Genomic DNA, 14,237 nt, shown 5'->3' with positions numbered 1-14,237 from the left:
TGGGACACAATTTTGCATTGAAGTCACTAGGGGCGTTTTTACATGAAAGTCTATGGGACGCAACTTTGCATGTGAGTTGCCATGACACATTTCTTTTACAATAAAAACAGAGAAGCCGTTATTGGTACCATTATCAGCATTTTTTTTTCCTATCGGCAAAATACCAATAACGCTATTTTCGGCTGATACGTTTCAGGCGCCAATATATCGGTTCAGGGTGAATTGGCGGTGCGTAGTGGGGTAGATCAGTATTGCTGTGTGACATGGGGGTACAGGGTGGGCAGGGTGGGTGACATATAGGTGCATGTTGCTATTGCAGGGTGGTGGGACACTTGGGTGTGTTGTCAGCATTGTAGGGCAGCATCATGGTGTAGGGTAGGAGGATATAGGTAACACTATTTAAGGGTGACATGGGCATGCTGGAGATGAGTGGCTTTGCAGGGTGAGGGTGGTGGAAGATGGTGACATTTGGATGTACTGTGAATAGAGTGATACGGGGGATGCAGGGTGAGGATAGACAAGTAACACTGGGGGGTTTGCATAGAAACCAATCAGTTTCCAAGTTTTACCATCAAAGCCTAGTTGAATGAGCTGAGATTAAAAGCTGATTGGTTACTATGCACAGCTGCACCAGAATAGGAGTTCTTCACTTGTAGTTAATCTCCCCCACTGTCAGTATTGCCACATGGGGGTGCAGACTGAAGGGAGATGGGTGACACCTGGATGCACTGGCAGTATTGTTGGGTGACATGGGGATGCACAGTGAATGGAGATGGGGATACACTTGTGTGCACAGTCAGTAATGCAGGGTGACATGAGTTGCAAAGGGTGGGGAAATTTTAGTTCGAGAATTTTCGTTTCAGGAATGTTCGTTTGATTTTCTAATCATTAGTGGGGTCAAATTGATGTTTGTTTTCGACAGCAGTGACGGGAAAATTTGAAAGGGCAGGAAGAAAAACTTTTCTCAATCAAACTAATTTTCGGCCAGTGTATATGGTTAACGTTCAGAAATTACATTACTTTTAATATCGAATGTTAAAAGCAAAGGACAATTTTCGAATGACAAATATTCTTGGCCGAGAGATGATAAGGAACGCAGTGTCAGTGTTAGGCTCAATGTACACGGGACGTTTGGAAAACACGTCTGAACGATGGAAACTGACTGCTGGAAAATGTAGGTTAAAAAACGTCTGTTTAGCCACGTTTGCATACCGCGTTTATGCACGTTTGCGTTTAGAAGCGTTTTTTAAACCTCAGGAGACCTTCCAAAATACCCAGAATGCACTGAAAAATAGTAAAAAATTTACTATTTCAGACATTTTGAGAGAAATAGAGCAGAAGCAGAGAGAGCAGTATGTGTTGAGATTACCTGTCCTTTCTGGTTGTATTCACTATGGATCCCATCATGAGCATAATGCAGCGCGTTCTACCATTTTTTCCTTCGCACAAAACCTGGAACTGACTGCGCTAGTGTACCGGGTCCATTTGAATACATGGAAAACACTTTGCATGCATTTCTGATGATGAAAAAAGGCTCTGGACAGTTAAAAAATGCATATAAACGCAGTTAGCCGCGTTTACAAGCGTTTGGCGTTTGAAACGCTGATAAAATCTACTCCTGAACGCAAGTTTGGTACGTTCAAAAAAAACCAACTGTAAACTCAACTGCCTGTAAATGACTGTAAACGACATAGTGTACATGGACACATAGGAAAACATTAGGGAGAGTTCAGGGGCTGCAAAAAAAAATGCAGAAAAGCTCCTAAATGTCAGTTTATCAGCTGCAGTGTACATGAGTCCTTACAAGGGAACCTAAGGATGCTGAGTGGGGGGGAGCTGGGGGAAGTGACAGCATTGCAGGGTGACAGGAAAGTGCTGTGTGAAGGGAGTTTGACGACAGGGTGCAATGTCAATGCTACAGGATGACATAGGTGTTCTGGGTCCTGACCCTGATACAGTGAATGAATAGATAAAAAATACCACATCAAGAGTACCATTCCAGGCTATTTATTATTACAGGAGTTTTATATAGTAATGCCAATTTATGCAGCACTTCATTCACTGGCCACTTTATCAGGTACACCCTGATACAGTACCAGTTCATCCAATGGCTCCTCCAGAACAATCCGCATCAGCCGTAGGTAAGTGTAGACACATGACTCTCCTTCCTGCTTTTGTTGTTTTTTTTCCACACTATGATCAATAAATTATATTGTGCTCCACCAGCAGATCACAATGCACATTTGTAAAGCACACCATTGGTATGGCTGCAGCATTTTTAAAGTGGGACTTTACCCATAACAGCATGAAAAAAAACAATGTTCTAATCTTTAGCAAGGAACATACTGTATATTTCACATTAATAGTTATGCTACCAAAATGAGTGTGTGCTGTGAATTGCGTCCAGCATTGTTCCTGTTTCTTCTTGCTGGAGGCTGTCATTTTGCTGAAGCCAAGAGTGCCTGAGAACATTAAGGCCTGGTTCACACTACATGTGTTTCAGTTGCGTTTTTTCTGCATCCAAAATGCACAGAAAGTAGGTTATATGGTTGTCAATGTCAAAGTTTATCAGTGCTTGCAGTTCCACTGCGTTCCACGTGCAGAAAAAAAAGAACAGGCTGCATTTTTTTCTGCACAGAATTGTACTGGAATGCAATAAAATGCACTGGAACACAACAAAACGCACCGGAACACACATGTCTATTTAAGTTGAAGAAAGAGATGAAAACATTAACTGGAATGCATAAAAAGCACACTGGAACGCATAAAAAACGTGCCAAAAATCTATCCAGAACGTATCTGGATTGCATTTCTATAGTGTGAACCAGCCCTAAATCTTTAGACTGCCAGCAGATTGGCCCCTACATTTTTGGCACAGTGCCAAAATATAAAGAGCAACTGAGCATGTGCAGAGCAGGGTGAGACAGTGTATTACTAGATTTTAAACCGTATAGGCATTTATTTTTAATGTTTGGAATAGCTGGTACTTCATGTGGCATCATTTGGTAACTATATTAACCAATGCCCAAGCTGGCATTTTTGTGGCATCATTTGGTTGCCATGGTAACCAAATGTAAACCATGGCCTGAGCTGGTATTTCATGTGGCATCATTTGGTAACCATATTAACCAATGCCCCAAGCTAGCATTTTTGTGGCATCATTTGGTAACCATATTAACCAATGCTCCAAGCTGGCATTTGTGGTAACCAAATGTAAACAATGACTTGGTTACCATGGTAACAAAGGTAAACCGTCGCTTAGTTACCATGGTAACCAAATGTAAACAATGCCCTGAACTGGTATTTCATGTAGCATCATTTGGTAACCATGGTAACCAAATGAAAACAATGGTTTTGTTACCATGGTAACCAAATGTAAACAATGGATTGATTACCATGGTAACCAAATGTAAACAATGGCTTGGTTACCATGGTAAACAATGGGCTGAACTGATATTTCATGTGGCATTATTTGGTAACCATATTAACCACTTGCCAACCAGCCACAGTACATGTACGGCGGCAGGGCAGCACCGCTGTGCAAAATCACGTATATATACGTGATTTTGCATTTCGGGCAGGGGGCGCGCGAGGCGCGTGACAGTCCTACCCGCGCCGCCTATTGCAGCCACGGGTGTCAATCACCAGGTCCACCACCCCGATGATTGCAAACTCTGATGGGGAGGAAGGCTGCATTGTTTACAATGCAGCTCTTCTCCCTGTCAGTTTGATCACTGAGCCGGATCGCTGAGCACAGCCTTCCGGATCAGTGTGTTACAGTGAAGTACACACCCCCTGCCCCCTAGTGAAACACTCCCTTCACACAGTTAACCATTTGCCTTCTACTTTTTTTTTTAATTTTTTCTTTTTTTTTTGCACTGATCACTGTATTGGTGTCACTGGGGATGTCAGTGACCCCAAGTCAGTTCCCCCCCAGTTTCAGAATGTCTGCCACAGTCCTGCCATAAGTCACTGATCGCCGCCATAACTAGCTGATCGCCGCCATTATTAGTATATAGCGAAAAAAAATTCCAGTATCTATACCGCCATTTGTAAACACTATAACTTTCACGTAAACCAATTAATTTACACATTTTGGGATTTCTTTTAGCAAAGATATGTCGCAGAATACATTTTGGCCTAAATTTATGACGAAATTTGATTTTTAAATTTTTTTACTGGACATGTTTTATAGCAAAAAGTCCAAAATATTGTTTTTTTTTCTCAAAATTGTCGGTCTTTTTTTGTTATAGCACAAAAAATAAAAACCGCACAGGCAATCAAATACCACCAAAAGAAATCTCTATTTTTGGGGGAAAAAGGACATAAATTTCATTTTGGTGCACCGTTGCATGACTGCGTAATTGTCAGTTAAAGTAACGCAGCGCCGTAACACAAACCGCTTCTGAAAGCCCTATAGCAAAAATACTGCTACAGGGCGGCACGGGTGTGCAAAATCATATATATACATACGTGATTCGCGCTCCCGTGGTTTTCACGGCCCTCCCAGATAGCGCCAGATTGCCCGTCAGTACACCAGTAATCACATTTAACCCCTTGATTGCCAGGAACATGCTTATACATCGTAAACCTCAATTGCTAGTAAAATGTCTGAACAGATCAATATCTTTGATCAGGTCAGCACTATACCAGCGTTTACATTAGTACAGCATCCTGAAAAATGCAGCAGTAGCAGGATCAGCCCTGGCACCTGCGTTTAGCCCCTACGCTTACCCCCCCCCCTTCTCCCCCAGCAAGTGCAGTGTCAGTCTCTGTTAGCACTTGCCGGTAAATTTTGATGACTCTCATAGGCAGCAGAGTGCCAGTACTAGTGCCACGCTACCTTTTGGTGAACTGGCGAGCACCAGAAGCCTAGTACATCCTGGTCTTTCACATACCAGCACTGCAGTATCACTTGGTGATGTGGCGAGTCCCATAAGTGCAGTACAAGCTGGTGCAGTAGCGAGCACAAGTATTGTCCTGCAACCACCAAGAATTCTCACACAAAAAAAGCCCCTAGTAGCCCTCAAATTCTGCAGCACCCGTACTTACCCCATTCACTGCCCAATCCGGAATTCAGGTGGAAACCGCAAACCTAACTACTCCCCCTTGATTTTTTGGAGCTGTTTTTCACAGAAGATCTGTATGCATTGATTGTGGATCAAAGCAATTTATATGCACAATTTATCGCATACCACACACTTTTTCTGGCAGAGATTTAGTCTCTTTTTTTCATTCAGTCCACAGGCTGCATACTAAAAAAAAAAAAAAAAAAGAAAGAAAGCATATATACCCAACAAGGACCAGCGACGTACTGGTGGTACATCCCTGAACATTGAATGATTATACCAGGATGATGCATACAGCTGCAGGCATCATCCTGGTATCGTTTTTTTCAGCCGGCAATCGGCTTTCATGTAAAAGCAATCCCAGTGGCTAATTAGCTGCTGTCCACGGCCTTCTCAGGCAGTCCTGTGCTTTCGGGGGAACCTGAGAATGCAGCTGGTGTTTCTGCCAGCTGACCATAGAGCTAATTGGAGACCAGAGTGGTGCCAATCATCTCTATAGCCTAAGAAATCAGAAGCTATGAGCATTTCATCACTTCAGTTTTGCAGGATATAAACAGCACCATTTGTAAATTGGGAAAGCATCTGTCTGATCACACCGAACTTGGTTTGATTAGATAATGTAAGGGCAGAGGAGATATCTAGAGTCTGATAGAACCCAGATTTCTCAAAAAAGAATATATGACAATGCCCATTGAAGTTATAAGGGATATTTGCATTCCCTGTGATAGCATTAAAACTGATAAAAAAAAATGAAAGGGACAGTGTAAAAATAATTTTAAAAAATCTAAATAACTTAAAAAAAAAAAATCACCATCGCCCCTCTAACTCTGACATGACAGGGGACATGTTGGACCTCTACAAAGAGATCACTGCTTCCACACAAAGAATAATGCTGGTCATAGTTGGATCAAAATTTGTCTGGTTCCACAGTGACAAATTCACCATTCGGCTGCAGTGCTGATCAGTGTATTCTGCAGAAGAGTAGTCCTGCTGTCAGAATTCAATAGTAGTAGGAAGGATTTCCCCATCCATCTTGTGTGGATGAGGAAATCCGTTCAATTTTTGTTGATCAGCCCACTAGCTGATCAGAAAAACTGAGTCATCTATGCCCAGCTTAAAGGTCCCACTCTTCAGCATTCTGATAAGACACAGGCTTTTTTGCTCATGCAGTGGCTCATTTATAAAGATAACAAGCTGTAATACCGCACATCGAGTGTATTTAGCTCATTTAAACTGAAATTCAGTTAGATATTAAGATGCTTGTAGGCAGTTTGTCTCCTGGTAATTAGCTGCCCCAGCCAGAAGAGAGTTAAATGTTTTGCACCATTTTCCAGGTCTTTCTGGGTCTGACCCACTGGACCTGTAGCATTATAAAAGGGTCATGGGTCTACATCCTGGGGCCTCGATTACTTGCTTGCCTGCATCTGTCAGTCTGTGCCATAGGCCGGTGTCTTGGAGCCTTCAACATGTAGGGGCAATGCTCAGACCTGCAGTCCGCCATGAAGATGCCAGTTCTGGGGATTCACCATTATGTACTTTTCTTATTATAGACTTCACCTGTGCAGGTACGCTGTTGTCTTTTGCTGACTGTACCAGGGATGGACTGACCATTTGGAAACTCAGGCACTGCCCGAGGGTCCGGGGTCAGTAGGAGGCCCCATGAGATGCCCCTGGTACCTTTTTCATAGGCTTTTTTGAATTTGGGCAAGGACACAGGGGCCCCATGATCCCCTATTGCCCGGGGGCCCCATGAGTTGTCAGTGCGCCCCTGGACTGTACCATTGCAGTGATTTCAGTAAAGTGTTGAAAACATGCTATGTCTTGTCTGGGGTGTATGAAAGTAACTAGCACTCCATATAGCTCACAGCTTGGGTCACTGTGAGGTATGAAAACAAGAGTTAACACATTGTGGAGTACAAGGAAGTGGTTACCAAGGGTAACAGAAGCTAGAACAAATAGCCTGTAATGAAGCGTGTACCTAGGGAAGGCGAAATGTCCCCTAGCAGCGACACAGATGATCTCTGCACTGCCTCCATGAGTGGTCCATTTCCCAAAGCAACAGGAGCAGATCAACACCACAGAGGACCTCAGCCTAGCCACTAGGTATGGAGAGGAAGAGTTCATGAAGAGCATGCATGGAATCCACTCTACAAGTTCGGCAGGGCCCCATTCTGCTACTGATAGTGAGGTAACAGAGATACAATGGAGTGGGCATCAGTTCAGCATGTCCCTCCCAATTGCAACAAGTTACAGAAAAATTGACCCGGAACAGAAAGTTACATAGTTAGTCTGGCTGAAAAAAGACAAAAAGTCCATCCAGTTCAACCTGGGGGGATAGTCTGGTTTTTTGACCCATGCTTGGCACCCAACAAGGAGGGGAACATGTAGGAACCACCTATGCCCCTGCTCACTGAGGATGTGAGGATGTTACAAGGAGGCAGGAAACAACACAGAAAGAAACAATTTAATGAGAAAAAGATTACAGGGTCTCTAAGTATTGGATGTGTGTGGATTATTTTTGGAAAATAGGGATACTGTTTAGTGTCACTGTGACTACAATTGTTAACTACAACCCAACCTGCACATAGTATTAGGGGTGTTAAGCACTCCCACATGACGTTAATGTCTCCACAGTTATAGGCTCCTTTAGTTGGAGAGGGTGCAAGACAGCAGGGGGGTGTGGAGTGATTGGGAGTTGGGGGAAAGTAAAGTGGCTGGAAAGTCTAAATAATTTTTTACCGTAGTGCATTTGCTACATTAAGGTAAATTACACCCCACTATCCGACCCCCCCCATTCCTAAACACTTGCCTGACTCCTCTCACTATCCCGCTGCAGTGTCACTCCCCTCTCTTCCTGGATTTGCAGGAAACTCTGAGAGCAGCAGGAACAATAGACTGCTGCTACTGTCAGTCACACTCCTGTGAGTTGGGGGTGGGGTCGTGCCTTGCTGGCGCTGTCTGTGTCTATTGATTCACACAGCTCCAACCAGGAGAGCTCCCAACCGGGTGCCCCCTTAGTGGCTGGCTGGCTGAGGGGGCAGTTGGAAGAACAAGGAGCAGACAGCGCTGGTGGGGGCCAACAAATAGGAGGTAAGGGACCGTTCTGTGCAATATTGCTGCACAGAGCAGCTAATTATAGGAAAAAGAAGGGTTATGTTGGAAGGGAAAGATGGGGTGAAGGAGGAGGCAGTATTGCAGTTGAGGGAGATTGCATGAACATAAGAGCAAATGGGTGCTAGTGGAGGGGGAGGAAAGAGAGGATGAGGGGACAGGGTGCAAGGTGACAGGAGAGATGTTATGCAGGGATGTCAAAGTGGCAGCACACTGCTTATACACACATAGGGCTGTTCTACAATACAAGTACTCCCTTGATGCCTAGTCCTACCTCCACATTGCTGCTTCCTCCTGGGTGAAATGTCCATTTAAAGCTCCATCCCTGAGCAGCCTAACCGGGCTCTTTGCCCACAGAAGAGGAAGGACCCGCAGCACCTCAATGGCCACCTGGATACTCTTAATAGAAGAGTTGCAAGTGTACATGAGAGTGCAGGGGAGGCTGGAGAGCCAAATGGGGATATGGTGGTACTGGGGCAGAGCTGTATAGTAGGATGAGGCGTCAGGGCAAAGTTATGGATCACGGTTTGGTGCTGTGGAAGAACTGAGGATTGGGTAGAGAGGCGGTGCTGGGTTAGTGGTGCTCAGTCATGCACCCCCTACAGCATGGTGCCCTAGACAAGTGCCTCTTCTGCCTCTGCCTTGTCCCAGCCCTGTGTCTGGACCAGGGGCGGACTGACCATTTGGAAACTCGGGCACTGCCCGAGGGCCCGGGGTCAGTAGGGGGCCCCTGAGATGCCCCTGGTACCTTTTTCATAGGCTTTTTTGAGTTTGGGCAAGGACACAGGGGCCCCATGAACCCCTATTGCCCAGGGGCCCCATGAGTTGTCAGTCCGCCCCTGGTCTGGACATAACACTAACTGATAGAAACTAACAAAGAAGGATGTGCAGACATACACTAGTGAGATATGCAACTCACACAATTAAATTAACATAGAATAAATCACACACAGGTTATAAAAGGCCTATTTCAGACATACATTCAGTACTAGAAAAATGATGATTAGCATAGAGTAGCCTAGGTTAGTGTCGTTTATTGTGATGGTCTACTTTGTTGTAGTGGGCCAGCTTTTATATTCTTTTGGCCAAAATCTGTCACTGAATCAACAACTAAATCATTTCTCTCCAGAGCAGTGTCACTTGATTGTTGATTTGTTCAAGCTCAAAATCATTGACAACTGAAATAGCATACTAAGAAAAATCACCAGTGCAGAAACATATAGGGAATCAGATCATGGGCAAGGTTCAGGAGGAAGGGGGGGGATGCCAAGGGAATTACACAGACATGGTGTGAGCTCTGATGTACGTGGGATGCAGGAGGCTGGAATCGAGTCACAAGAAAAAAGGTCTAAAAGGTATTATTGATAAATTAGCTGCATTAATTTCTGTATGCCTACAGTTCAGCTTTAAATAGTTTTTGTATACAGTATGTGAGTATTTTCATTGCAATGACATTTAGGAGTCTATTTATGAAAAAAATATATTTTTGGAAATGTCCCATTTTTTTACACAAATGTAATGAATAACACCAGTAATGTTGCCTTTCACCAAGCGGATATAACATTCCCTAACACTTGATCCTAAGAGAAAAATAGACATAAGAACATGTGACCACAAGAGTTAAAGGATATTCAGCAATAAAGGAAATAGCCTTACACTAGAGGCTAAGAACATTCGACCAGCAGTGGAAATAATAAGGCATCTGGGATTCGTGACATCATGCTCTCCTTTGCTTACATTGCGGTGGCAAAGACCGGGAGATGCCATTCAGCAGGAAAGCAACTGGTTCAGCCGTGATGGCAGACAGCAAGGTTTTTTTGTTTCAGTAGACCATTGGGCATCAGGCACTGTGATGATATGGATCTGCATCACTGGATGACGTGATTGATGGTGAAGTTACATCTTGGGATTTTATATATATATATATATATATATATATATCTCACAGAAATGAGTACATCCCTCACATTTTTGTAAATATTTTATTAGTATAATATTTACAAAAATGTGAGGGCTGTACTCACTTCTGTGAGATACTGTATATATATTCTTCAATTTAAGAACATGTCAAAAATTGTGTGTGTAGCAGGGGAGATTATTCCTATCTGTGACTGCTGTAATCTGCTGACTTGCATCTCCTCTGAACCCTGGCACTTGCACAGTGAGGGATTTCAGCCCCTCCCTTCTCCACTCAGACTGTAATAGAGAGAGAGCCAATCAGAAGATCCATTAAAGGAGCCAATGACAGGGACTTTCTCAAGCAGGAGGTGCAGCTGCAAAGCATTGTGGAATATGCAGTCTTGAACAGAAACAGCCTGATAAAGAAATAGAACTACAAAAGCCATCATGCTTAGTGAGAGCAGAGTGAAGGTCTCCATGTTGTGTTTTCCTGAGGGGAGGCAGACTGCATGTGGCAGGAGAGAGTCTGGACCTGGCAAGGAAGTGCTTATGGTTAGTGCACTGCATGCTTAATTATCTGCACCAGTCAAGGGAACATCCAAACTGAGAGAAGTGGCCTGCAGTACAGTGCCCACACTGAGAGTGTGAAGTGCTCATCGTGAGGTGACCAGAGGAGCCTTGGACGATTGTTTGGCCTTAGTCACAGGATCTGGTGAGAGGGATTTTTCACACTGTCAGTTGACAGGAACACTGCACACAGACAGAGACATTACACTTCGCCCATACTCACCAGGCACTGTGTTGTGTAGATGGCCCTGCTGAACAGACACAGTATTTGCTATGCTATACAAATATTGCCACAGGATTACAATTATACTTTACCATAGGAGTTTAAGTGCACCAACGAAAGTGGCTAGCTGAAGATCTCAAGATTCATCCTCTTACCAAGAGACTCAAGTTATTGGTGCCATACGGGCGTGCGCATGCGTAGTCAGGCCTCTATATTGCATTGTGTGTGAGGGAATAGCTTTGCTTTGGAAAGTAGCTATTAAGCATCAGTTGGGTACAGTGTTTGCCTATTGGGCTTGTGGTGTCAGGGGTTAGAAGGGAGAAGTTTGACACAACAGAGAGTCACTCTTCTGCTCTCCTCCTGCTTGGACATCATAAAGCCAAATTTATGTAGAGGAGTTAAATCCCCTTTGAGGTTGCCATTTAAATGTTTGCCTCTGCTCTTGGGGTTATTCACAGTTGGAATTCCCTGAAAGTAGCCTGAGTGTAAAAGTGAGTTATATTGCTTTCGGTCTCAGTATTTGCTGTTCACTTGATTCACCGAACATATACCTGTTGTTAATGTTTATTACTTCCCATAGAGGTCTTACAGTAAAGCTGATCTCTGTGTTTTATTATAAAGTGTGTGCTTTTCATTGGTCCTTGCACTTACACTATTGCCAGGTGTGTCAGTTGGGGCTGAGAGTGGCGGAGTGAACAAACTTAAGCAGCCCCTTTGGGGGGTATCGCTACATGTGTGTGTGTTCATTTATATGGTGGGTGGTATATGGGGGCCCCCTTATTTTTAAAGAAGGTTTCCCACCCTAAGACCCCCACAACTACCAGGCTAGGGTTGTGTGGATGGGGCCCTTGTCCTCATCAACATAGGGACAAGGTGCTTTGAAAGGGGGGTCCCTACCTTGCAATGTACCCCCCATGTTGAGGATATGTGGCCTGGTAGGGTTAAGGAGGAGGGGTTGCACACTAATTCCCCACCTTCCTGGTCAACCAGACAGCATGCTAAGATAAGAGAATTTGAAGGAACACCACTAATTTTTTTGTGTTATTTCATGGGGTTTCCCTTAAAATCCATAGCACACTGAAAAGTTACTTGGGGTGTGCCTACATTGTTTTATTTTTAATATTTTTTTTTCACAACCCCTTTGTTTACATTCAGCTGCCGGCCAGGAATTCCTGGCCGACAGCTGAATGTGCCTGGCAGTAACGAGTCACTTATTGTTGGGATGCCGTTGGGTGCCAGCTCCCTAACAACCAGGATCCATGAGCAGGAAGCTATCACGTTTAGCAGTGGTCGCAATACCGCTGCTAAATGTTTCACTTCACATTGCAGCTAGAGGTTTGCTCAGCTGAACAGCCATTCATTTTGCTCCTCACACAGGAATCTCCCTAGCCTGTGTACACAATAGTAGATTCTCCCTCATATTATTTCCGCCTGCTGGTTGAATGTTCTTAGTCTATAGTGTTAGACAATTTTTTCTATTGGTGAATGTTCCTTAAAATAGTTGAATCTTCTTATGGCTCTTTTTTCTCTTAGGATCGAATGTTAGGCAATGATACATTCGCCCGGCGAAAGGTAATATTTGGAAACTTAGATTATACACATTACAAGCAATACAGTTATTATGCCTTACTTTTGCACAAATGAATAATTCTTGAAGAAAACCTTTTATAGATAGACCCTTCTGAATATTATTTTTGTATTTATTAACAATATGCTAGCTAATCACTTTTCTGCTTTACAAATGAGGAAACCTTGTGAACTAGACTTGAAATGAAACAAATACTGTATTCTTACTGTTTTTTTTTTCTATTACACAGTCATTTGTACTTGCATGGCTTTGTACAGCTTTGCTAACTTTCTAGTAATATTTCCCTTCTTGGGTTTCAGTGCAGTAATAATTTTATTATCGAGTCAAAGTTTTAAAAATGTAAAAACCTCTGATTTAGAGAGTTTCATTTTTTCCTATTTGATGAAACCAAATGACTCATTGTCTATTGAGAGTACAATTAACTGGCTGTGGTAAGAACAAAAGTATAAACAGCTACATACAGAGCCCAGATACTTCAGCTAATCAGTTTGGAGACTCCAGGAGTTCCCCACCGGCTGCTATTATTAGTGCACATGCATGGTGGCTCCATTTATTCCTATGGATGGACAACAAATGTGGGTAACAGACTGGCAGGCATACCAAATTCATAGGCAACAGATAGGGAAGGAGGGGGTTACAAATCAATCAAAAATTCAAAAATGTTGCTTTGCCTTTTATATAAGAAGCATAGGTTTGCAATAAACTTTGAGATGCATATGTCTTGCTCAACATCAGTGCTTGGCTTCTCCCACCTTTCTTCATGAGAAGGATGCATGACAGTGTAGTGCTCCGGGACTTCATACCTCAAGACTACTCTGATCATAGTATATGGTCGGTTTCAGGGGCAGACTGACCATTTGGAAACTCGGGCACTGCCCGAGGGCCCGGGGTCAGTAGGGGGCCCCATGAGATGCCCTTGGTACCTTTTTCATAGGCTTTTTTGAGTTTGGGCAAGGACACAGGGGCCCCATGATCCCCTATTGCCCGGGGGGTCAGTAGGGGGCCCCATGAGATGCCCCTGTTACCTTTTTCGGAGGATTTTTTGAGTTTGGGCAAGGACACAGGGGCCCCATGATCCCCTATTGCCCGGGGGCCCCATAAGTTGTCAGTCCGCCCCTGGTCGGTTTGCAATACCTGTGGTGTATAAAATTACATAGTGCATTGAGGAACCCTATAGCTTTGTTCATTGGTGGGCCTTAGATGTTGAAATCTGAGATTGGCTCACATCAGTTGGTGGTAATTTGGGTTAAAAAAAAGATTTAAAGTAGGTTAAACTACTTTTAATTTCAATAAAGCCCCTTCACATTCTCTGCAGCATCTCAGGTTAATAATGAAAAAGAAGATGTTCCATTTCAACAGCAGCAGCAGCAGGCCCTCAGTCTTCCAGTATTGTGCCTGTTCTAGTCTGCTGAATACATTTATATGGGCTGCCTGTACATTAGCACATTGACGATTAATGTGCAGCTTATAGAGGTCTATGGATCAGATTAGTGCCGGAACAATAATGCATTCAGCCAACATGAAGGAAAGGGATATAAACAGAGCATAAAGATTATGGGTGTGCGGCTCCTGAAATGGAACATCTGATCTAAGTCTGTTTTTTTTGCAGGGAAAGGCATAGGGTGTGTCCCTACTGAAATCTAATTTACAATTTCAAGTTCATTTTACAGTAAAGTTGTAACAGTTTTTGGGGGGTCACAATGTGCATGAATATTTTTCTGCAGTAATTAATTAAAGTGCCTGCCCTGCACCATTAAGCTTAGCTTTATTTCAGCCAGGC

Source organism: Staurois parvus, unplaced genomic scaffold, assembly GCF_062004578.1.
Source record: "Staurois parvus isolate SC_StPar_1 unplaced genomic scaffold, SC_StPar_1.0 ptg000006l, whole genome shotgun sequence".
In the NCBI taxonomy this organism is placed as follows: Eukaryota; Metazoa; Chordata; class Amphibia; order Anura; family Ranidae; genus Staurois; species Staurois parvus.
The sequence above is the reverse complement of the archived record's forward strand: the minus strand, read 5'-3'. Positions refer to the sequence as shown.